The following is a 27424-nucleotide window of genomic DNA, read 5'->3' as shown; positions in this document are numbered from 1 at the left end:
TTTCTACAACGTTAACTTATGTTTATTTTACGAGTCTCAACTTCTGTGCGTGTATGCACGGAAACAAAGAGAATGACTTTTTTTTTCATTCTCATTTTTTCATTGCTCAAAAACTTAATGGCAAATTTTAATCAAACTTTCAGAAAATGTGCAAAAGATGGGTTAAGGAAAAAAGTAATTACCGTATTTTTCGGACTATAAGTCACAGTTTTTGTCATAGTTTGGCCAGGGGTGCGACTTATACTCAGGAACAACTTATGTGTGAAATTATTAACATGTTACCGTAAAATATCAAATAATATTATTTAGCTCATTCACGTAAGAGACTAGACGTATAAGAGTTCATGGGATTTATCGATTAGGAGTGACAGATTGTTTGGTAAACGTATAGCATGTTCTATATGTTATAGTTATTTAAATGACTCTTACAATAATATGTTACGTTAACATACCAGGCACCTTCTCAGTTGGTTATTTATGCGTCATATGACGTACACTTATTCAGCCTGTTGTTCAGTATTCTTTATTTATTTTAAATTGCCTTTCAAATGTCTATTCTTGGTGTTGGGTTTTGTCAAATAAATGTCCCCCAAAAATGTGACTTATACTCCCGTGCGACTTATATATTGTTTTTCCTTCTTTATTATGCATTTTTGGCAGGTGCGACTTATACTGCGAAAGTCGGAGTGACTTATACTCCGAAAGGCACGGTACATTGTGTGCGTGATCTGGATAATTTCTACTTTGTTACCTTATGTTTTTGTTACGAGCCTCAATGATTTATGTGTTTATATGCTTTAGGCCTTGCCTCCACCTAAAGAGACAAAGAGAGTGGCCGGCAAAAAAGATAGTTCACTTCATTTCTTTTTAACTATTCAATGTGAGTGCATCATGACAAGCCAAGCCTTGCATGAATGGAGCAATATGCGCCGGCGAGCCCTACTGATGCATTTTATTACACAAATATCAATGATACAAAAGTAAACAAACAAACAAGACAAAGTAATTTGCACAATCTGCAAGAAGGATTTTCAGTTTCACCCTACTGTTTAAACTTAACGTACTATGCTTGGCATGTGTTTGTGGGCGCTGCAAGTTCAACAAGGGACCCCAGGCAATTAAGTAAGACTAACTCAGATGAACTTGACCAACACATTTGCCAAATGGACTGCAGACCCACTTGCATTGTTGACTACACGGCTTACACGGATGTTTCAGACTTAAATGCAATGGCCAATTAACTATGATTTATTTGTAAACGATGAATAATCAACTCAAACAATTTAATTATTTGAAAGCCCCAAAAACAATTCACATGTGATTTATATTGTTTTTTTCATGTTTAGGACATTACAACATTATTTATTGTAATTGGGAGGTTTATTTGTTGTTAGCAAATGATCTTATGAAACCTGGATAATATCAAAGCACAATAGGGCCATAAAGAAACATGTCTTTTAGGGCCTCACAAAGCCTAACATTATTTGTTGTGATGTCCTAATTAATCTGATTAAAACAAAATATTACTTGATAACTCCATTTTTTTAGTTTTGTAACATCTTCCACTTACAAGCACATAAGTGGAAATTCCACAAACTGGTTATTGTCATGTATGTTTAGAAAAAGCTATACAGCGGAAATCACGGTTTACTGTTAGTAAAGCGGTTTCTGCATTTAGAACCCCTAACACACACACACACACACACACACACACACACACACACACACACACACACACACAAACACACAGGTACACTATATTGCCAAAAGTATTTGGCCATCTGCCTTGACTCACATATGAACTTGAAGTGGGTCCACCTTTAGCAGCTATTACAGCTTCACCTCTTCTGGGAAGGCTGTCCACAAGGTTGCGGAGTGTATTTATAGGAATTTTCCACCATTCTTTCAAAAGCGCATTGGTGAGGTCACACACTGATGTTGGTCGAGAAGGCCTGGCACTCAGTCTACGTTCTACTTTATCCCAAAGGTATTCTTTCAGGTCCAAGTCAGGACTCTGTGCAGGCCAGTCAAGTTCATCCACACCAGACTCTGTCATCAATGTCTTTATGGACCTTGCTTTGTGCACTGGTGCTCAGTCATGTTGGAAGTGGAAGGGGCCTGCTCTAAACTGTTCCCACAAGGTTGGAGCATGGAATTGTCCAAAATATTTTGGCATCCTGGAGCATTCAAAGTTTCTTGTACTGGAACTAAGGGGCCAAGCCCAACTCCTGAAAAACAACCCCACATGTTAATTTCTCCGCTGAGCCCTCTGTCAGTTTATGTGGCCTACCACTTCATAGCTTAGTTGCTGTTGATCCCAAACTCTTCCATTTTCTTATAATAAAGCTGAAAGTTGACTTTGGAATATTTAGGAGCGAGGACATTTTACAACTGGATTTGTTGCACAGGTGGCATCCTATGATAGTTCCACGCTGGAAATCACTGAGCTCCTGAGAGCGGCCCATTCTTCAACAAATAAAAATTGTAGAAACAGTCTCCATGCCTAAGTGCTTGATTTTACACTTGTGGCCGGGCCAAGTGATTAGGACACTTGATTCTGATCATTTGGCCAAATACTTTTGGCAATATAGTGTATGTCCACAACAGACAACAAGCCTAACTAAATATCACACATCATAAAATGTGCTCCTACGCAGGGCATAAACAGTTTAGTCAGTTTCGATATGCACGGTTTCTATTTGTAGTAACTACTGACATTTGGAGCATTGGGGGGGTTCCGTTTTATTTAATAAATTATAAAATGAAACCTGCATAATATCAAACCAAATGGGGCCATAAACAAACATGTCCTCACAAAGCCTAAACTGCCACCACCCCCACTCCAAGTCTAAACACCTTATGCTGATTATGTGTGATAAACAAAACACACAACAACAACGGATAATCAATACGTTATGCTTGGGAATTAGAAGGTAATTAGACTTTGGGTTTATTACAGGCTAACCTCACAGTAGAATAGTGAATTGAAAAAATCTAATAATCCTGGTTTTGTAAAACAATCGGTCCATTAAGTGCCCTGCTGTACTTGATCGGGAGCGACCTATTAAAATCACATCAATACACCAATGCAGTTGTCATTATGGATGATGGATATGTGTGGGGAGGAGCTGCAAAGAGGGACAATGTTTGTTTGGGGTATCAAGAATGTTAATGCGATAGACTTATTTTCCTCCCTTCAGGCAAGGCTCAGTGTATTGACAAACAAAAGGGGTAATAAAACATGTCAGCTAAACACAGCACACATGTACCAGTCAGCTGAGACAAAAGGAACCATTACTGACAGGTCTCCAAAGACCTTTCGTTTCTAATAATAAAGATTGTTGATGTTTGTCTTTACACTGTCCACGGGACACAACCGTGCAAAGGAAAACCATGCCTGTTCTACATTCTAAAAGCAGGTTTAAAACAATAAATATAACAAAATTATTTTAAAATTGCCATTGTCTTGTAACATCAACAGTATTACGCATAAAAAAACGCATATATCTTTATACATTTTAAGTTTTTGCAGTTACAGTCAGCAGTATTTTCAATCCATATTACACCAAGACTGAATTCCAATTCTCCCCCTTACTTCTTGTCTCAGGCTTTTGTCCTCGATTTTGCATTTTCACGTTGATCAAATAGTGTCCCAATTGTGACGCTTGTGTGGCATTGTAATGCCGGATTGGTTCTTCCGGGGATGCGTCGAAGCGATGAACACAACAAGGTAAGTTATAAATGGATTTATTAAATAATAAAAGGCTAGGAACAAAAACACTGCTGTAAAGAGAAGGCAAACCAAAAACAGAAAAAACAATTCCTCAGCATGTGAGCTGGAATAAACAAATGGCTTAGCGTAAAAGCTAGCGAGAATATACATACAAAGATGCAGGTCGAGAGTCGTCACTGTTGCGCGTGGGCAAATTAGGATCCGAGACTGAACAAAGAAAAGAGGAAAGCTTATATAGGGAGAAATCAAGGAGAACCAGGTGTGTAGAAAACGAGGAGCAGGTGAAATCAATGTGTAACCATGGTAACGGACTAAACAGGAAGTAAGTGGGTCAGAAGAGAATGAAACAAAGATGGAAAAATAAACATGTGAAGATCTGAGTCACAGATCGCAACAGTATTCCCCCCCCCAAAAAGACAGATTCCAGATGTCTCAAAGAAAACAAAAACAAATAAGAAACAACTTGAACCCCCTCCCCAAAAACAGAGTCCACAAACGAAGGGAGGGCGGAGGGAGGCCACGGTGGAGGGTCGCCAAGTCGTGTGTCCCCGAATCCACCGAGGACAAGTCAAGTGGCGGCGGCGGATGGAACGCCGCTGCCGAAAAAGTTTTGGCGGGCGACCTCGAAAAGGCCACATTAGTGGCCGCATCGCAGGATGAGGTGCCCGGCGAGGCGGACGACCCGGGCACGGCCACATCCGTGGCCGACATGGAGGAGGGAGTGTCTGGCGAGGAGGATGACCTCGCAGAGGCCACGCCCGTGATCGACGTGGTGGACGACGCCTCAGCACCGAAATCCCAGCAGGCTTGGAAGCAGCAGACGAGGGTGCGGGGACTGCAGCCAAAGCAGGCCCGAGTGCAGCTGGCGAGGATGATGCGGGTGCTGCAGCCGCAGGAGTCGTCGGAGGCGGCCTGGGAGCCGCAGGAGTCGTCGGAGGCGGCCTGGGAGCCGCAGGAGTCGTCGGAGGCGGCCTGGGAGCCGCAGGAGTCGTCGGAGGCGGCCTGGGAGCCGCAGGAGTCGTCGGAGGCGGCCTGGGAGCCGCAGGAGTCGTCGGAGGCGGCCTGGGAGCCGCAGGAGTCGTGACTGGTGTGAGCTCCAGCCTCATCGTCGGCGCCGGTGTGGGCTCCAGCTTCTTCGTCGGCAGTGCTTGGCGGCGTGGAGCTGGTACCGGCGCTTGTCGAGGAGCTGGCACTGGAGTGGGCTCCAGCCCTGTCGACATAGGTGAAGGTTCCAGCCCCGTCGTCGACGCTGGTGTGGGCTCCAGCCCCGTCGTCGACGCTGGTGTGGGCTCCAGCCCCGTCGTCGGCGGTGCTTGGCGGCGCGGAGCTGGTACCGGCGCTTGGCGGCGTGGAGCTGGTACCGGCGCTTGGCGGCGTGGAGCTGGTACTGGAGTAGGCTCCAGCTCTGGAGCTGGTACTGGAGTGGGCTCCAGGCTAAAGTCTGTAACTGGTATGAGAACCAGTTCTGGGTCGGAGGCTGGTGTGAGAACCAGGTGGGAGTCTAGTGCTGGCTTGAGAACCAGGCTAGAGTCATGTGCTGGTGTGAGAACCAGACTGGGAGCAGTGCAGAACACCGGTGGTGGAGGATGTGCTGGAGGTAATGACCTCGCGAGTCCGAACACCGGTGGAGGAGGTCTACAAGGCCGTTGAGACTTGGCCGGGGGAAAAACAGGTGGAGGAGGTCTACAAGGCCGTTGAGATTTGGCCGGGGGAAAATCAGGTAGAGGAGGTCTACAAGGCCGTTGAGACTTGGCCAGGGGAAAAACAGGTGGAGGAGGTCTACATGGTGGCTGTGGTTTAGAGGGTAGTATCTGTGCTACCTCCGTAGCACAGCTATAGGTCATAGCCCCTTCCTCCAGACGGGGATCCCAGACCCGTTCCCTATGGTCAGGGACTGACCTTAAGGGAGGGTGGTGGGAGGCTTGGAGGCGGGCCGACTCCTCCCCTTTAATTTGTCCAGAATTTCCTTTAGAAAAGGGAGGAAACACCTTGGACTTGGCCGGAGAATGAGGTTTTAAAGGAGGTGTAGGAGAAAAACTAGGTGACTGAGGTTGACTAGAATAATAAGAAAAAATATCCTGATAATTCTGTATCTTGTCATGAATGTTATTGATATTCAAAAAAGGTTGGGAATGAGAATTACTGTCCACAATATAAAAATCTTCTGAAAAAATGTCATCAACAGAGGCCGGTGTTGCGTCACCGGTGGGCGTTCCCCAATTGACGTCATCGCTTGTGTCAGAAAAAGTGTCATGGCAGCTTAAGGAATGATTTGAAAAAAAACAAGCAGGATTACCGGTAATGACGGGTGAATCCTGGTCGGGGTGAATTTTGCTGTGTTCGTAGGAAGGATGAAGTGGTGCTGGATAATTACTGCCGTGCGGGGGACCTCTCCACTGGACCCCCCGCCTCTTCGGGGCAGCGCGGACGGCTTCGGAGGGGACTTCAGGCCCACAGTCAAGTCTTTCCTGCTCCCAAGCCACGAGCTCCAACCACAAACCCAAGTCGAAGGGTTCCTCCCGTGGTTTCGACGCGGAAAAACATTTTGATGCTCGGATCCTACTGTGACGCTTGTGTGGCATTGTAATGCCGGATTGGTTCTTCCGGGGATGCGTCGAAGCGATGAACACAACAAGGTAAGTTATAAATGGATTTATTAAATAATAAAAGGCTAGGAACAAAAACACTGCTGTAAAGAGAAGGCAAACCAAAAACAGAAAAAACAATTCCTCAGCATGTGAGCTGGAATAAACAAATGGCTTAGCGTAAAAGCTAGCGAGAATATACATACAAAGATGCAGGTCGAGAGTCGTCACTGTTGCGCGTGGGCAAATTAGGATCCGAGACTGAACAAAGAAAAGAGGAAAGCTTATATAGGGAGAAATCAAGGAGAACCAGGTGTGTAGAAAACGAGGAGCAGGTGAAATCAATGTGTAACCATGGTAACGGACTAAACAGGAAGTAAGTGGGTCAGAAGAGAATGAAACAAAGATGGAAAAATAAACATGTGAAGATCTGAGTCACAGATCGCAACACCAATTCTCCTGTAAAGCTAAAGGAAGGATTAAGTTCCAAGGTCTGTATAGCTCTTGAAACAAAGTGTGATCCCGACCTTACTTGCAAGTGTTATGAAAAAGAACGCTGCACAGAAAGCAAACAAGTAATAAGCATTATTTATTTTCATTGTACTGTAATGACACTCGTGTTTTATTAGGTAGTCAATCCTTTGCTACTCAACGGTCATACTACCAAGTTTTGATTTTTTTTTTTTTTTTTTGGAAATTGCTCCCTAACAATAGTTAAAATTAGTATTTAATAGGGATGTAACGGTATTATAAATACCGTAGTATTTCGGTTTCAAAATCTTCTCAATAATGCCGTGAAAATTACATTTTTATGCCTTTTTTGCGTTGGCCGGAGCTGTAAATAAACTCCTAGAATCCTTTGCAAGCAGCAAGTTAAGTGTGTTCATAATCATCGTAGATAAAAGGAATTGTTTTTAGAACATTAACAAAACATGAAACCTCTTTGGCGGGGGTAAGAAAGTTTGCGTTCTGCAAAGCAGAGCTCACCACTTATGTTTTGAGCGTTTCCAAGGCAACAGAGAGCCAGCTGGTCTCGTGGCAACGAGAAATCGGGAAATCACCCAAAGAAAATTTTCACTTCGAGAAATACGAGTAATCTCAAAAGCTACTTCATACATCCTCAATTCATCCATTGATTGAATGATTGATTGAAACTTGTATTAGTATATTGCACAGCACAGTACATATTCCATACAATTGACCACTAAATGGTAACACCTGAATAAGTTTTTCAACTTGTTTATGTCGGGGTCCATGTTAATCAATTCATGGTAAATTCATCTGCACTATATTGCCAAAAGTATTTGGCCACCCATCCAAATGATCAGAATCAGGTGTCCTAATCACTTGGCCCGGTTATAGGTGTATAAAATCAAGCACTTAGGCAAGGAGACTGTTTCTACAAACATTTGTGAAAGAATGGGCCGCTCTCAAGAGGTCAGTGATTTTCAGCGTGGAACCGTCACAGAATGCCATCCGTGCAACAAATCAAGTTGTGAAATTTCCTTGCTCCAAAATATTCTGGGTTTGGACATTGCCAGGAGAACGGTACATTTCGGACTGCATTGTGCCAAATGGGAAATTTAGTGGAGGAGGAATTATGGTGGGGCTTCACGGTGGAAGAGGGGTTAGTGCGTCTGCCTCACAATACAAAGGTCCTGAGTAGTCCTGGGTTCCATCCCGGGCTCAGGATCTTTCTGTGTGGAATTTGCATGTCCTCCCCGTGAATGCGTGGGTTCCCTCCGGGTACTCTGGCTTCCTCCCACCTCCAAAAACATGCACCTGGGGATAGGTTGATTGGCAACACTAAATTGGCCCTAGTGTGTGAATGTGAGTGTGAATGTTGTCTATCTGTGTTGGCCCTGCGATGAGGTGGCGACTTATCCAGGGTGTACACCGCCTTCCGCCGGATTGTAGCTGAGATAAGCACCAGCGCCCCCCGCGACCCCAAAGGGAATAAGCGGCAGAAAATGGATGGATGGAATGGAATTATGGTGTGGCCTTTTCGACCAACATCAGTGTGTGAACTCACCAATGCGCTTTTGGAAGAATGGTAGGACATTCCTATAAACACACTCCACAACCTAATGGACAGCCTTCTCAGAAGAGTAGAAGCTGTAATAGCTGCAAAAGGTGGACCCACATCATATTGAACCCTAAAGGTTAGGGGGATGGCACTTCAAGTTCATATGTGAGTCAAGGCAGGTGGCCCAATACTTTTGCCAATATAGTATATTTTTCTACCGCTGTATTGCACGAGGTATGCAAACATCAGTTTGAGAGGTATTTGTCATGTTTTGTGATCATGTTTTGTTCAGTTATGTTCTGTTTTGTTTAAGGCTCCATTGTTTCCTGTTATTGCACTTCCTGGTTTCCTTTGTTTCCATGTCAACCCATTAGTTATCACCTTGTCCCCATGTCACGCACCTGTTTTCACTAATCACCACAGTATTATTTAAGCCACAGTTGCCAGGTAGTCACCCTCGATCACCTTCTACGCATCTTGTAATCCATGCCAATGATCCATGTCCCGTTCTTTTCCATTCCAAGTAAGTTTTCTCGTTATTTATGCCACAGTGCAAGTTTTGTTTTCACAGCCAAGTTTTTGTACCACCTTGTGAGCGCCTTTCGTTTGTTCCTTTATTAAGTGTTAAAATTAAATAATGTTCGTACCAGTCGTTTTGCACCTCGGAAAAAACACACCCCACCACAGTCCAAGTCTTGACAGTATTTATATTATTAATAGTTATATTGTTAGTTCATTTTTCTGAGAAACAACATTTTCCAGACTGATATACAACTGTCCACTGTAGAGACACTGTTTCTCATAAAGTAAACATCGAAAGGCACTAAACTGCACATTAATGTTTTACACAGGTTACACTGGATGTTTACATTGACACTTTAAAGACATCAACTGTTGTTATTCTATTGAATATTTGCTTGAAAGAGTCAATGTTTCTACACAATTATTTACTTAGAAATACCTGTTTAAAGTAATATATATGACTATCACATTTTAACATTATGCTTGTGTTCTATTACTGTAAGTGTGTTCATCCTAAACATTCCTGAGACTTCATTTTACACACTATGGGACATATACTACAATAATATCGTACCGTGGCCTTAACAAAATGATAAAATTGTACCGTGAGATTTGATACCATTACCTCCCGAGTAGGTAATACTAATTGCCTATCATCCACAATCCTTGTGTGACACAAGAACGCACATGCATTTTTATTTTGTGTGCATTCTTCTGTAAATAGTAAAAAACTGCAGGAGGTGGCCAACAATGCATATAATGAGGATATGCCCCTACTCCGCCTATAAAAACACCCTAAAAAAATATGCATGCATTAATAGGCATATTCATAATAATGTAATATTTACAGTATTTTGATCATTGTGATCATTACAGGAATTTCTTTCCTCAGCGCACTGATTTATTTGCGCGGGGATCGCTATTTCCATTCACAAACAACAAGTACCACGAATCATGGCATACTTTCTGAGAGCCAACAAAAGAGTACTTTGGGACAAATGATGATCAAGAAACTTATATTTTTGAGCCTGAATATATGGAGGATGAGCTACAAGGTTTGGAAGCTGAGTGCTAAACAGATCCAGTTCTCGTGAAACACTAAAGCATCATGTTGCATTGGTGCTAGTGGTAAAGAAATATAAAACACGGACATAACAAAACAGTCACTTACGAAGTCCACTCACACTGGATGCTGACCGAGGGGATGGTTGCATCGTTCAGCATGATGCTTATGTTCCCTATTTAGCTGGTAAATTCAGCATAATCTTCCTAAAAAAACAAGGCAATGAAACACGAATCTTGCCGGAATTTGCTATTGATATCTACTTGAATTTCAAAGTTGACTAACTTCTCGGATTTTGACCAGAAATTTCTACGTTACAGGTGAGAGGCGTGAAATATAATCCTGCATTAACGTTTCCAATCTCACAGGAATTTTAGCAGCAGAAGTTCAGTAGCTAGCTTGCCTCTCGCTGGTGGCCGAAAAAGCAGTGTGAGTGTCTCTAAAAAATGTTTCCCCAGCATTAGCTGTCACAATAATAACGTTACTATAGCTTAGTTAATTTGCAAATCGAAAGCAAGTAAATAGAGCAGGGGTCGGGAACCTTTTTGGCTGAGAGAGCCATACAAACCAAATATTTTAAAAAGTATTTCCGTGAGAGCCATATAATTTTTATAATTTTTTTAAAGACTGAATACAACTAAATGTGTGCATTTTTAGGTAAGAACAAAATTTTTTGAGTATAATAAGTGTCTTATTCTTTTTAATAACACTGTTAATCTGAAGATAACCAACAATAAATAAAATACTTCTTATGCCTTTTCTTGAACAGGTGCGGTGGAAACCGGATGGATGGATTGAAATGCATGAGAATGTTTTATATTTTTTACTTTATTTTTGACACTGGGATTACCAGCAGAATTATTCATTACTTACCGTGTTAAGCAATGTCAGCAAAGATTTATCTAAGAGCCAGGTGCAGTCATCAAAAGAGCCACATCTGGCTCTAGAGCCATAGGTTCCCTACCCCTGAAATAGAGCATTGTGTGGTCCTCTGTCCTCTGTTGTCCTCTGTATTTTTTATACACTTTGATTTATATTTTACTGTTTTAATTGATTTTACCCTTTAAAATAGTTTTTAATCATATTTGTTTTCATATTGTTTTTATTGGTTTTATATTTATTTATTTTTTGTTTTTATTCAGTCATTGGTGGAGCATAATATATATATATATGTATATATATATATATATATTTTTTTTTTTACAATTGTTTTTAACATGGCTGTGCAGCACTTTGGAAACGTTATTGTTGTTTAAATGTGCTATATAAATAAAGTGGATTGATTGATTTATTGATTGGTGGCATTTTTTTGATGTTTTTTGGATGACCTTTCATTACTTGAATTGTTAGCCGCCTCTCGCTAGCAGTTTTTCGAGATTTAGACGTACGGAAAGACATGTGTGTTCTTGTCTCACAAAGATTGTGAATGGTAGGCAACATTTTAAAAAAAAGGGTATTTCCCGTTAAAGAGTGGAATTGTAATTGAGCCTATAATGTAGGCACAGGCCAGGCTCTGAATTATTCCTACTTCTTCCCTGCTGAGTTATATTACCCATTATGCATTCAGCCTACGAGCTTTATATACATACGGTTTTGAATGTAAGCACTTTCTTGAAAACTTCTGGAAGATTTGTTTGTCCCTCTGAATGTGTAAACATGGCAGAGCAACTTAATGGTAAATTCTCAGCAAAAACTGTGGTTGTGGTATAATCCTAAATGCATAACGCTCAACTGTATTGGGAAGCAGAAGGTGTTGCTATTTCAATTTCATCAAAACAAGAGTCAAAATAAACCAAGTGTTTTTACATGAAATATATTTGGAATGTTGAATTAATGGGCTTCTATCTACTTTATTTCTGGGTGGCCTTGATTAAATCAGCTTATAAAAGCTGCTAAAACTAATACTGAATGAGATAATACATTCCCAAATGACTAAAAAGAGTACTTTCTTTTTGTCAAAGGATATAAATGTGTCCTAGATTTAAACTTCAAATATATAACTGCTGCTATCCAAACATTTTAACACTAATGTGGTTAAGCCTCTGAGGTTTGATTTAGCAACAATGCGTGGCTGTGATCGTGCACCCACACTCATATCACACTAATTAGCAGTGCTGAGATTTGATTTCACATCAACCAATTAGTTTGTGGTTATCATAGCACAAAGTAAAGTTCTTAACGTGTGACCCCAGTCTTCTCAAATGGTTCTCCTTTGTCTGACTACTTCATCCCATTCCTCATCTACTGTAGAACTTGTAGTCGTCATTCTCATTTGATTAATAAGAATTGATTAACGTGGACCCCGACTTAAACAAGTTGAAAAACTTTTTCGGGTGTTACCATTTAGTGGTCGATTGTACAGAATGTGTACTGAACTGTGAAATTTACTAATAAAAGTATCAATCAATCCCCATGTAATTGAAGTCCACATAGCTCTAGTTACATATTTCCAATTCTTATTTAGTGCCTTTTAAAGGATTTGCATTTTGTTAATGTTACCTACGTACACTATATTGCCAAAAGTATTTGGCCACCCACCTTGACTCACATATGAACTTGAAGTACCATCCCATTCCTAACCCATGGGATTTAAAATGATCATCGGTCACCTTTATCAACTATTACAGCTTCAATTCTTCTGGGAAGGCTGTCCACAAGGTTGCGGAGTGTGTTTATAAGAAATTTCCCCCATTCTTCCAAAAGCGCATTGGTGAGGTCACACACTCTCAGTCTCCGTTGTAATTCATCCCAAGGGTCTTCTATTGGGTTCAGGTCAGGACTCTGTGCAGGCCAGTGAAGTTCATCAACACAAGACTCTGTCATCCATGTCTTTATCGACCTTGCTTTGTCTTGTGGGAAGAGGAAAGTTGGGAGCATGGAATTGTCCAAAATGCTTTGGTATCCTGGAGCGTTCAAAGTTCCTTTCACTGAAACTAAGGGGTCAAACCCAACTTCTGAAAGACAACCCCACACGATAACTCCTCCTCCACCAAACTTCACAATGCTGTTCGAAATGTACTGTTCTTCTGGCAACCTTCAAACCCAGACTCATCCACTAGATGGAAGCGTGATTCATCACTTCAAAGAACGTCTCTCCAGTTGATTTTATACACCTGTGGCCGGGCCAAGTGATTAGGACACCTGATTCTGATTGTTTGGATGGGTGGCCAAATACTTTTGGCTAGAGATGTCCGATAATATCAGACTGCCGATATTATCGGTCGATAAATGCTCCAAAACGTAATATCGGAAATTATCGGTATTGGTTTCAAAAATTAAAATGTATGACTTTTTTAAACGGCGCCGTACGGAGTGGTACACAGACGTAGGGAGAAGTAGAGAGCGCCATTAAACCTTGAAGGCACTGCCTTTGCGTGCCGGCCCAGTCATATAATATCCAAGGCTATTCACACACACAAGTGAATGCATGTATGCAGATTTCAATAATAATGTGGAATTATGCAATAAAAACAAACGACTTATAGCTGTGAACGGTGCTGGAACAAAATGTCCTCTACAATGTGTGACGTCAGTCATCATACATAGCAGGATACTTCCGCGGGAAATTTAAAATTGCAATTTAGTAAACTAAACCGGCCGTATTGGCATGTGTTGCAATGTTAATATTTCATCATTGATATATAAACTATCAGACTGCGTGGTGGGTAGTAGTGGGTTTCAGTATGCCTTTAATTAAGTCTTTGTCGCTTAGAATATGTTCCCCATACTAAAGTGTTACCCTAATTTCTTATTTGTTAGTGTGTGCAGTTCTCTGACTGCAAAGCATTGACAGCCTTGCACACTTTATCACACTCAATCCTCTTTCGTTCACAGCAAACGCCAGAGGACAGCGTGCCGTTGAGTATATTTTAGCGCACCTTCACTTGAGCACAAAGCATCTCCTTCCTTCGTTTCCACTGTCTATGCTCATCATCCTTGTGTTTCTGATTGTGCAGAGTTGGGGATCTCAGGCGCATGGTTAATTCCAATGTGATTTTCAAATTTAAATGGGGGTCGTGAACAGGGAGTGGCCAGCCACTCCAATGTGAAATGTGATTAGATGAATGCGTGAGCACACTTTTTTTAATACATCTGAATTTTTTGGTGTGTAAGTTTTCTGGATTTGAGCTTGCACCATTTTTTTTATCCACTAAGCCCCAGATCTTTATTATATTATGTGTGCATTTGTGGCTGACTTGCACGAGCTGGTCACGCTGAATCGTCAAGCAACCTGACATACTTTCAGCTATTTCACAAAGAGGAATGGGGTGAAATGTGCAGTCTCTGGATGTCCCAGTCTGACTGAGACATTTGATTGATTGATTGATTGATTAATTGATACTTTTATTAGTAGATTGCAAATTTCAGCACATATTCTGTACAATTGACCACTAAATGGTAACACTCCAATAAGTTTTTCAACTTGTTTAAGTTGGGGTCCAAAAGTCTACTCCTAAGTGACCCAGACTGGTAAAATCATGGCACGATAACTTAAAAATAAAGACAACTTCAGATTGTTTTCCTTGTTTAAAAATAGAACAAGCACATTCTGAAAATGTACAAATCATAATGTTGTGGTTTTTTTGCACTTACATGTTGCTGTTAATAGTATTCTACCTTTATTGGTCGTTAATTATACTTTCTGAATAAGTTATGTTATAATGTTGATCAGTCAACTCATTGGTGTTAATTTTCAATTATAAAGATTAAAAAATAATATAAAAATCAAACTACAGTATGTTATTTATATAGTTTGCTCATTTTCCTCGACTGGTGCACTGACATCATGTGGTTTATTTAATTTTTTTAAATATGTAGCATACTCTACACAGCTACAAATATTTGCTATTACGACATCTAGTGGACACATTTAGAACAGCAGCTTCTTTCATTCCAAACTTCCGGCTCATTTTTATACTTAGCAAACTCATCTCGCGGCTTGGAAAAAACCTGATTCCGGGCCTGACTTATGAAGTCATTTACTTCCCTATGATCCTTTTACGGTGCTATATTGGAAAACCAACTTTTCTTACCTGTTGGTACCCGTTTTTGTGCACTTGGTATCCCCATGAGTACTGAAAATTCAAGATAAAACCAGGGAGGCATGACTAAGATATTTACAAAATAATCATACCTTTTTCTAAACCTGCTCCAAACAAGCTGTTTGGAATTCGAAACCTCAGTGACATATTTTGCCTTCATAGAGGTAAAGTTTTACCAGAGGAGCTTAGCACTAGAGTATGGCGATATATCGATACACTCGATATATCGCCGGTTTGTCTCTGTGCGATATAGAAAATGACTATTTCGTGATATTTCAGTATACGTTCTTAGGCAGTTGCTTTTCACTGCGGGCATTACACTACAGGCATTCCTCACTCTCTTTGGTCTCTCCTTCTCACAGCAATGGTGCAAGTGGCAATACGAGAGAGAGAAGGTGCGAATCTGGTAACAAATGAAGAAGGAATAATTAATTGCCAATTAAAACAGCAGGGGGGTCCATCGTCTGGCGATGGTTCGGGTTCAAGCGGGAATATGTCGAACAGACAACCGTACTATGTCAAGTGTGGGGCAAAAGCGTTGCTACAAAAAGTAGCATTACTGCTAATGTGTAGCATCATTTAAATAGTCACCCTCTAGAAAATATGGAGTGCTTGAAACTCCGCATGTCAACATCTCTGTTCGGTGCCACACGAACAAAATGCCAAAGCAACTATTTCCACATCAACACCGTATGAAAAAAATAGTCAACAACAGAAGGAGATAGCGTCCGCAGTAACCTACCACATACCCATCCATCCATCCATTTTCTACCGCTTATTCCCTTTCGGGGTCGCGGGGGGCGCTGGCGCCTATCCTACCACATACCGAAGGATTTAATTTCCTATTATGCAGCTCATTTTTATGTGACACTTATTGAAATATCTTGTGTGACATCATGCACAGAAGTGCACTTTATTTGATTTAAACTATTGTAGTGGTGTTCTGTACAAAAAGTGCACTTTAATTTAGTGTTGTTTTGATATGTCATTTTAGTGACATCATGCACAAAAGTGCACTAATAGCTTGTTTTAAAATGTCTCTGACAATCTTGCACTTTGTTTTGGAAATGACATGAATGTTGGGGCCACTGTTTAATAACTGTTTGATAAATACAGTTTAGCAAAACTGTATTGACTCAGTTGTGAATTCCCTCTCTGCATGAAAGTTTAAAATGAGCACATATTAATGCAGTATGAAGACAAAATGTTTTAATGTAGACACATAGAATCATCATACTGCTGTGATTGTGTGCATCATGTGTTCATTCAAAGCTAAGGCAAAATATCGAGATATATATATCGTGTATCGTGACATGGCCTAAAAATATCGAGATATCAAAAAAAGGCCATATCGCCCAACCCTACTTGGCACGAATCCGCCATTTTTATTCAGTTGTAGTCAATAAGTTCACTATTATCGAGGCTCGTCCACGCCTTTGTCTCCTCCAGGCTCGACTACTGCAACGCACTTCTTGTCAGGATCCCCAGCAAGAACATCCAGAAGCTGCAGTACATACAAAATAGTCTGCGAGGATCCTGATGAGAGTGCAGAGACATGACCACATCACACCAACTCTTAAATCCCTTCACTGGCTTCCTGTTCCATTCAGGATTGAATTCAAAATCTCCCTACTAACTCACCAGTGCCTCCATGGAAATGCGCTCCTCTACCTCAAAGAACTGCTCACCCCCAAATCCTCCACACGACACCTCCGCTCCATAGAGGCTAACCTCCTCCAACCTCCACGGACAAAGCTTAGGAACAATGGGAGATCGGGTTTTCTGCTCCGCTGCTCCCAGTCTGTGGAACGCTCTCCCTGACCACCTGAGGGCACCTCAGACTGTGGATGCTTTTAAAAAAGGCTTAAAAACTTTTTTTTTTTAAAGCCTTTCTTTAGACATGCATGCTGGTTGTGGATATTGGGCTATTTCTAGTTTTATATTTTATTTATTTTTATTATTACTATTTTTTTACACTGTGGCACTTTCAGGTTGTTTGCTCAACGTAAAGTGCTTTTTACAAATAAAATCTATTATTATTATTCTCCATCCTTTTACTTTGGGGCAGACTGGCAGATTTCTAGTTCTGATTTTTTTTTTTCAAGCTGTGGTATGGCCAATTCATTGAAATGTGACTGATGCCCTTTAAGTGAATACTTGCAAATATGTCAGGACACCATTTTAATTATGGAATTCTGTGCATCTAATACGGCTTTCCTGAAATACATCAAATCAATAGTCAGTCCGACTATTACCGTTGTTACTAGCTGGCGCTGTGTGGTGCAGCGAACATAATTGGCAGTACTCAGTGAAGGTCACAAGCGGCTCTCCCTTCTTTTGCAATTAACCCAGTTTCTTTGCGAGGCTGCAATCTGTGGGGAAGCAATTAAAATCAGAACTCCTCCCATCGTGCAAAGTTCATAGGAGTGCAAAAAAAAATAGACATTCGTTTGAGTGTTAAATACAGTTTTTGTATCCACCTAAAAGTAAAACAAAAGGAAACAGTGGCAAGAACAAATATAAAATAAAATGTGAGGACAAAACTGCACAAAGGGACCCTGTTTATTATGTGACTGTTATTTAGCGCCCATCATTTGATCTTCAACTGCGTCATTTGCATATTTTTAAGAAACTGTATGAATGAAACCTTGAATCAGATAAAAGAGATGCCTCCGTATTACGTATTAGTCAACCTGACTGTGTGTGTGTGCGTGTGTGTGTGCGCGCACTGACCTTGAATTCCCACTGCGGACGGTGAACAAGAGCCTCTCCTCTCTTTGTGCTGAAGAAGAAGTCCACCACCTCATCAATTCATTCTCTAACCTACAAGAACACATCAAAGAGAGAGGAGAGCAGCAGAGAATGAGAAATTGTCACGGTGTCACGTCTAAAAGTCTTCCTTCAGGAGGAAACATGGGATATGTGCGGTCAACCCCTGTCTTAGGTCTGCAGCTGCAGTCATTACTCGTATGGTGGAAGAACTGGATCAACATCAATTACACTTGTTATATCGTATACTATGAGTCCACAGCATCAAACAGCAAATAATGTGAAAATAGAATCAAAAATAGTCAGCTTCCACTCTCCCAGTGAGATTTTACAAGACGTTGGTAATAGTCCCTTTTCCACCATAGGATATTTAACAGGAACTTTCTAATTTCCCCGGGTAAATAAAGCTCCCACTGCGTTTCCACCACAAACTACCGAGGTAAATTTATTTCTTCATGAATTTATCCAGCGAGTTGGGTCTTTCGGAAGGTTTCCGGAAGCTCATAGGTTGAACATAGTTAGGGGAGTTCCTAAAACGTATTTTTCAAACACACGGCCGCCATTGGAATATAGGCAGCTATAGGGCTGGGCGATATATCGATATACACGATATATCACGGGTTTGTCTCTGTGCGATATAGAAAATGACTATATCGTGATATTCGAGTATACGTTCTCACACAGTTGCTTTTAGCTGCTGGCATTACACTACATGCTCTCCTCGCTCGTTCCTGTCTCTCCTCACAGAGAGTAAGCGCACCTTCTTACATACGTCCCATACTGTCACGTCATACGTATACGCCCTCGCGGAACAGAGAGGTAGCGGAATGGGTAACGTTAGCTGTGATGCTAGCAGATCCGTGCGAGTGGTAATACGAGAGAAAGAAGGTGCGAATGAAGGAAGAATTAATTCCCAAAAAAAACAGCAGGGGGTCCATTGTCTGGCGGTGGTTTGGCTTCAAGTGGGAATATGTCGAACAAACAACTGTAATTTGTCAAGTGTGGGCAAAAAGTGTTGCTACAAAAAGTAGCATTACTGCTTATATGTAGCATCATTTGAAAAGTCACCTGCTAAAGAATGAAGAGTGTTTACTCCGCATGTTAACATATCCGTTCGGTGCCACACGCCCACACCATCAAAATGCAGAGGCAAACATTTCCAGATCAACACCGTATGGAAAAATAGTCAACAACAGAATTTAATAACAGCCGTAGTAACCTTCCACATAGCGAAGGACGAACACTATTTGATTTCCTATTATGCAGCTAATTTTTTTTTTGACACTTAAAATGTCTCTGACAATCTTGCACTTTCTGTTTTGGAAATGACATGAACGTTTGTGCCATTGCTTAATAACTGTTTAATAAAAACAGTTTTGGTCAATTGACTTAGATGGCATTTCTTTCTCTGCATGAAAGTTTAAAATGAGCATATATTAATGCAGTATGAAGAAGAATGTTTTAATGTAGACACATACACTCCTCGTACTGCTGTGATTATATGTATCAAGTGTTCGTTCAAGGCCAAGGCAAAATATCGAGCTATATATTGTTTATCGGGATATGGCCTAAAATAGAAATATTAAAAAAAGGCCATATCGCCTAGTCCTTGGCTAATAGTTTATTTCTTATTTCTTGTGTTTTTTTTGTTGTTTTTTTTAAAACAAACTTGACAAAGGAGAGAAAGAAGAACAAAAGGAACTTTCGACCTGTAGGAACTTTAGCGTGCCATCTGATCAGAGGAGTTTTAACTCAGCCGTAGTCTTTAATCTATATGCAGTTGATTGTCGAGAGGAGCCAGATGAGGTGTTTCGGGCATCTGGTCAGGATGCCACCCGAACGCAGGCACGTCCAACCAGTAAGAGGCCACGGGGAAGACCCAGGACACGTTGGGAAGACTATGTCTCCCGGCTGGCCTAGGAACGCCTCGGGATCCCCCGAGAGGAGCTGGACAAAGTGGCTGGCGAGAGGGAAGTCTGGGCTTCCCTGCTTAGGCTGCTGCCCCCGCGACCCAACCTCGGATAAGCGGAAGAAGATGGATGGATGGATGGATGGCAGTTGATTATTGTTTAGTATTTTTGACAAACTTGATTTTGATACGCAAAGCTACGAGAAGTGGACAAACACTTTTAAACGTATTTACGGAGGAGTATGAATTCGGACTCGAAATAACGACCTTAGGTGCTTTCTACTACTACTTCATTGGATACATGTGAAATAAAGGAGGCAATACACCAGTGAAACAAAGGTAAATAACAATTATTAACTATTTACTTCATTACATGTTGAAAAAGTAGTCAGCAACATGCCATTTGTGTAGTTATTAGCCTCAACCTGAGTGAACCGAAAACTAATGCTAGCAAGCTCAATAATAAGTTAAAATTAAAGTACCAATGATTGTCACACACACAGTGATTGTGGTGAGATTATCCTCTGATATTTGACCCATCACCTTTACCCCCTGGGAGGTGAGGGGAGCAGTGAGCAGCAGTGGTGGCCGTGCCCGGTAATAATATTTGGTGATTTAACCCCCCAATTCCAACCCTTGATGCTGAGTTCCAAGCAGGGAGGTAATGGGTCTATTTTTGTAGTCTTTGGTATGACTTGGCTGGGGTTTGAACTCACAACCTACCAATCTCAGGGTGGACACTGTTTGTGTTGTTGCCTTGAGATTAACACTGACATGTGTAATTTATATATGGTTATTTACAAATGAAAAGTGTTTTTTTTTTTTTTTTAGGTGTCTTATTGTTAATATTGCTGTGTCATCCACACATCAGACATTCTCCTGCACATTCATGCATGTTTTGACACTGATCGCAAACTTCTGTCTATGTTGTTTATGTTGTAGGAATATAAACACATTACGTGCACTTTCGGGGACAAGATTGGTGAACTGTTCATTTTTGTTGGTAAATGACGAATAAATGAATGCATTTCTGTCAATGTAAAAAAGGAAGTGAAGACGTGGGGAGAAGCAGGAAGACATTTGATTGGTTGGACAGTTACTTTGCATCTGAGTGCTGCTGAGACAAATTTGATTGTCGGGGATGAGACAAATAAATTCCGAGGCCGCGCATATTTCGCAGGGATTGCAGCTTTGCAAATTCCTGGAGGGACTGAAAAATCTTGGTAAGGATAAAGACTAAAGTTTTACGGGAAAACCAGTGGGGGTGGTGGGGGGGTCCAACATCTAATTCACTAATTGATTCTAAATGTAATCGTTTTAGACTTAATGTGTCCAAAGTGCGACCTTGAGGCCATTTGCCAACTGCGGCTCATTTTTTTTTACAACCAAAATAAACGTCCCGTATCACAACACTGCACAAAAAAAGGAAGAAATGAACCCAGCCCAAATACCTACAAAGATTGGACTTGAAAACCAACACATTATATATTTTTTAGTAGCGTTAATATACAGTACAGGCCGAAAGTTTGGACACAACTTCTCCTCATTCAATGCGTTTTCTTTATTTTAGTGACTATCTACATTGTAGATTGTCACTGAAGGCATTGAAACTATGAATGAACACATGTGGAGTTATGTACTTGACATAAAAAGGTGAAATGACTGAAAACATGTTTTATATTCTAGTTATATTATGTTTTATATTCTAGTTTAGGGGGATGGCGTGGCGCAGTGGGACAGTGGCTGTGCGCAACCCGAAGGTCCCTGGTTCAATCCCCACCTAGTACCAACCTCGTCACGTCCGTTGTGTCTTGAGCAAAACACTTCACCCTTGCTCCTGATGGGTGCTGGTTAGCGCCTTGCATGGCAGCTCCCTCCATCAGTGTGTGAATGTGTGTGTGAACGGGTAAATGTGGAAGTAATGTCGAAGCGCTTTGAGTACCTTGAAGGTAGAAAAGCGCTATCAAGTACAACCCATTTATTTATTTATTTATAGTTTCTTCAAAATAGCCAACCTTTGCTCTGATTACTGTTTAGCACACTCTTGGCATTCTCTCGATTGCGCTTCAAGCACACCTGTAAAGTGAAAACCATTTCAGGTGACTACCTCTTGAAGGAATTGTGTCCAAACTTTTGGCCTGTACTCTACAAAATGTATTAAAGTGGACCCCGTCCATCCATCCGTCCATTTTACTACCGCTTATTCCCTTTGAGGTCGCGGGGGGCGCTGGTGCCTATTTCAGCTACAATGAGTCGCCGGCTAATCGCAGGGCTAAAACAGATAGACGGACAACATTCACACACTGTAAATGTTAAAAATATATCAATCAAATCTTTAAAAAAAAAAAAAAAGTGATCCCTGCAAACATGCAGGTTTGTCATCGTCATTTTGTAAAATCTTGCACTTGATTACCTCTCGAGGAACTCTGAAAATAACTTTAATCCTTTTTCGCGATTTGAACAGTGCCAAAAGCCCGACACAAAGCAAGCATAGGGCATTTTTCTTTGAGAAAGGCAAAATGACGCCCAAACGCTTTGACAATAAAAAAAAAAAAGTTAAAGTACCAATGATAGTCACACAAACACTAAGTGTGGTGAAATTTGTTCTCTGCATTTGACCAATCCCCCTCGTTCACCCCTTGGGAGGTGAGGGGAGCAGTGAGCATCAGCAGTGGCCGCACCCAGGAATCATTTGGGTGGTTTAACCCCCAATTCCAACCCTTGATGCTGAGTGCCAAGCTGGGAGGTAATGGGTCCCATTTATTTTTGTATTTGGTACGACTTGGCCGACCTACTGATCTCAAGGCGGACACTAACCACAAGGCCACTCACTGAGCACGTAGACGCTCGCTCGACCACCACTTCGAGCCTCCCATAGGTAATTAACCAGACGTGACATCAGGTGAATACATCCTCATGGGCAAGCAGACCAGCAGCAAGAAAACCTCTCTTCTACTTTCTCTTACAAACACACAAGATAGGATATTAAAGACCTACTGAAACCCACTACTACCCACCACGCAGTCTGATAGTTTATATATCAATGATGAAATATTAACATTGCAACACATGCCAATACGGCCTTTTTAGTTTACTAAATTACAATTTTAAATTTCCCGGGAGTTTCGTCTTGAAAACGTTGTGTAATGATGACGTGTACGCAAGACGTCACACGTTTTTAAGAAGTATGAGCGCTACGCACACACACAGCTAAAAGTCGTCTGCTTTAACGGCATAATTACACAGTATTTTGGAGATCTGTGTTGCTGAATCTTTTGCAATTTCTTCAATTAATATTGGAGAAGTCACAGTAGAAAGAAGGAGTTGGGAAGTGTTAGCCTTTAGCCACACAAACACACGGTGATTCCTTGTTTAAAATTCCTGAAGGTGAAAATTTACTATTGATCAGAGCGCGGTCAAGAGAACATGAAACACGACGGAATGTCAACCAGCAGGTTTCGGTGAGAAAATTGTGGTTAAAAAGTCACTTCGTACCGGAGAAAAGTTGAGCTTGTGTCGTCCATAGGTGCCGTCGACTCCGCTGAGACACTGCGCGTCAAGACACCAGTGGACGTACACCTCCGACTATCAGGTACTATTAAACTCAGTAAAACACTAGCAACACAATAGAAAGATAAGGGATATCCTACTAAAGGTGTCTAAAAACATCGAAATCCGTCCCAATGCAATTGCGTTTTTTTGTTTTTTTTTCTAGTCCGTCGCTATCAATATCCTCAAACACAAATCTTACATCCTCGCTCAAATTAATGGGGAAATTGTCGTTTTCTCGGTCCGAATAGCACTTTTTGTTGGAGGCTCCCATTAAAAACAATGTGAATATGTGAGGAGCCCCCACACTTGCGACGTCATTGTCTGCGACTTCCGGTAAAGGCAGGGCTTTTGTCTTAGCACCGAAAGTTGCAAACTTTATCGTGGATGTTCTCTACTAAATCCTTTCAGCAAAAATATGGCAATATCGCGAAATGATCAAGTATGACACATAGAATGGACCTGCTATCCCCGTTTAAATAAGAAAATCTCATTTCATCCATCCATCCATCCATCCATCTTCTTCCGCTTATCCGAGGTCGGGTCGCGGGGGCAACAACCTAAGCAGGGAAACCCAGACTTCCCTTTCCCCAGCCACTTCGTCTAGCTCTTCCCGGGGGATCCTGGGGCGTTCCCAGGCCAGCCGGGAGACATAGTCTTCCCAACGTGTCCTGGGTCTTCCCCGTGGCCTCCTACCGGTTGGACGTGCCCTAAACACCTCCCTAGGGAGGCGTTTGGGTGGCATCCTGACCAGATGCCCGAACCACCTCATCTGGCTCCTCTCGATGTGAAGGAGCAGCGGCTTTACTTTGAGTTCCTCCCGGATGGCAGAGCTTCTCACCCTATCTCTAAGGGAGAGCCCCGCCACACGGCGGAGGAAACTCATTTCGGCCGCTTGTACCCGTGATCTTATCCTTTCGGTCATGACCCAAAGCTCATGACCATAGGTGAGGATGGGAACGTAGATCGACCGGTAAATTGAGAGCTTTGCCTTCCGGCTCAGCTCCTTCTTCACCACAACGGATCGGTACAACGTCCGCATTACTGAAGACGCCGCACCGATCCGCCTGTCGATCTTATGATCCACTCTTCCCTCACTCGTGAACAAGACTCCTAGGTACTTGAACTCCTCCACTTGGGGCAGTGTCTTCTCCCCAACCCGGAGATGGCATTCCACCCTTTTCCGGGCGAGAACCATGGACTCGGACTTGGAGGTGCTGATTCTCATTCTCAATCTCATTTCAAGTTCAAGTTCAAGTTTATTGTTCTTCGGTCAATGGTCAACAAAGCAAAAAAAAAACAGTTGTACATTCATGGATTGAAAATAAAAAGTTGTACATTCATAGATTGAAAATGAAAAATGTTACAGACCGAAAGGGTTTAGGCTGAAGTTAAACACTTATTGCGCCTAACCCTATAAACAAATTCAAGTACAAAATAAACTTCCGAAAGTTATAAAAAGTCCTTTGCACAACATATTATAAATACACATTTTAAACAACATTATAAACAACATCATAAACAACATGAACGTAGTTCAATTTTACACAGTACAGGCATGTGAAATATCCCTGTGTACATATAGACCTTTGCACTAATTATATATACAATATATACAAACAATTGTACTTCTATTATTATTTATATCTCATGTTTAATTTTTAATTAACATTAATCATAGTATTAACTACAATGTTAATTCAAGAGTGATATATTTTTTCAAGACATTGGTCTTAAACTTTTTTTTAAATGTGTGAATGGAACTGGAACATTTTAAGGAATCATCCAAGCTGTTCCACAGTTGAACTCCTCTAACAGAAACACATCTACTTTTTAAGCTTGTTCTTATTTTTGCTTTCTGAAAGAAAGCTGAACCTCTGAGGTCATAGGGATTCTCTCTGGGTTTAAATCTCACTTGTAAACATCCAGGCAGCATGTGGTTATGAGCTTTAAAAGCCACAATAGCAGTATTGAGGTCAACAGGATCGTGCAGTTTTAATGTTTTTAATTTAATGAACAGAGCATTGGTATGGTCATGATAATTCGCATAAGTTACAATTCTAATCGCTTTCTTTTGAAGTAAAAATATAGAGTTGATGTTTGATTTGTAATTGTTTCCCCAGATTTCAACACAATAGTTAAGATATGGGAGTATGAAAGAATTATATAACATGATAAGAGCCTTTTGATTCACAGAGTTTTTAATTTTATGTAACATAGCAATATTTTTTGCCATCTTTGTCTTAAGTATATTTATGTACAGTTTCCAATTTAATTTATCATCTATATAGATTCCCAAAAATTTTATTGAATACACCCTTTCTATCTCCATATCATCAATTCTTATATGACGCTGTATGTTATTTTTCCTATTTCCAAAAATTATATATTTAGTTTTATTTAGGTTGATTGATAGTTTATTGGCATCAAACCATTGCTTTAGTATGTGGAGTTCAATCTCTACAGTCTCTAGGAGTTGGTCAGGGTCTTGCCCAGAACAGTACAGACTTGTATCATCAGCAAAAAGAATACAGTTGAGTTTTTTAAGTATTTTGGAAATATAATTAATATACAGTAAAAACAATTTTGGCCCCAGTACAGAACCTTGGGGTACTCCATGTGTTATGATCTTTTTGTCTGAATCTACATTGTTCATATGCACATACTGCTCTCTGCCACCAAGATAACTTTTCAACCAATCATGAGCAAGACCACTGACACCATACCTCTGCATTTTGTTTAAAAGTAATGTGTGATCAATGGTGTCAAAGGCCTTGCTCAGATCAATAAAAACACCAACAGCAAACTCCCTCTTATCAATTGCAGTGGTTACCTCCTCAACTAGTTCCATCACTGCCATGGAAGTGGACCTGTTAGATCGAAAACCGTATTGGTGTTCACTTAGCAAGTGATGCTTATCAATAAAACTGTCAAGTCTTGACACAAATAATTTTTCAAGGACTTTTGAAAATTGTGAGAGTAAAGAAATAGGCCTATAGTTTGTGAACTGATGCTTATCTCCACTTTTGAAGATGGGAATGACTTTTGCCGTTTTCATTTTCTTTGGGAAGACACCTTTTATAAAAGAAATATTGCAAATATAAGTGAAGGGAACAGCTATAAAATCAACAACTTCCTTGATCAGAGAAAAGTCCAAGTCAATGCAGTCTGTTTACTTCTTGTTTTCCTGAGAATTTACAATTGTTTTGATTTCACTTTCATTAACGGGGGAAATAAAAAACGATTCTAAATTGTTTTGAATGGTTTGTTCATTAAATTTTGCACTGTTTTCAGGCTGTACAATTTCATTTGCTAGATTAGGTCCAACATTTACAAAAAAATTGTTAAAAGCATCAGTTATCCCTTTAGGGTCATTTATAGTTAGATTATTTTCTATAAAATAGCTAGGATGTTCCTTATGTGTCATGTTTTTTTTTTTAATGATACCATTTAAAACTTTCCACATACCCTGGATGCTATTTTATGTTGTTCTAATAGGTTACAGTAATATGTTCGCTTGCAGTGCTTTATTATTTGTGTTAACTTATTTTTGTAAGTTTTATATTTGTGTGCAGTTTCTTTGGTTCTGTACTTTAAATGTCTTCTGTAAAGATAATTTTTCTTTTTGCAAGACTTCAGTATTCCTCTTGTGATCCACGGTTTGTCTTTAACGGTGCTGTCTTTAATAACATGTTTTTTAATTGGACAGTGCTTATCGTACAGTTTTATGAAAATATTAAGAAAAGTTTCATATGCCTCATCCGGGTCTGTGGAAGTATAAACCTCCCTCCAGTCTTGGGCACATAACTCAGACTTGAATGCTGCCATAGTTTTGTGTGTTTGATGTCTAATAAATCTATATTGGACAGCTTTTTTATCTTTTCTCCAAACAAAGAAATCGTGGAAAATGCTGAATACAGGTAGATGATCGCTTATATCATTAAATAGTAATCCTGCTGTTATTTGATTCTCCGGTTGATTGGTGAAAATGTTATCGATCAGTGTGGCAAAGTCTACGGTTATTCGGGTTGGTTTTGTTATAAGGGGAAAGAAATTATTACTGTACAATCCTGTTATAAAATCTGTTGTTTTGGTACTGTCCATGGGATTCATAAGATTAATATTAAATCACCGCACACAATATGGATTTTATTTGACTTACTAAATATATAATCAAGTTTTTCATTGAATGTATCCAAACATGATCCAGGGTGTTCTATAGACAC

The 27424-nt window shown here is 40.6% G+C and overlaps 1 protein-coding gene across 1 annotated transcript in view; it reads right to left on the bottom strand.

Moving 5' to 3' along the window:
- The window catches only part of LOC133549865 (leucine-rich repeat and fibronectin type-III domain-containing protein 2), a 376256-nt gene that overhangs the window by 216332 nt on the left and 132500 nt on the right, over positions 1–27424 (bottom strand). Inside the window, exon 2 of the mRNA XM_061895720.1 lies at positions 17705–17794. The gene's annotated coding sequence lies outside the window, so the exon portion shown is untranslated. The remainder of the gene's footprint in view (positions 1–17704; positions 17795–27424) is intronic.

The sequence above is a fragment of the Nerophis ophidion genome, linkage group LG03 (genome assembly GCF_033978795.1).
Source record: "Nerophis ophidion isolate RoL-2023_Sa linkage group LG03, RoL_Noph_v1.0, whole genome shotgun sequence".
Classification (NCBI taxonomy): Eukaryota; Metazoa; Chordata; class Actinopteri; order Syngnathiformes; family Syngnathidae; genus Nerophis; species Nerophis ophidion.
Note: the sequence above shows the minus strand (reverse complement) of the source record. Positions and strands in the feature narration are given on the sequence as shown.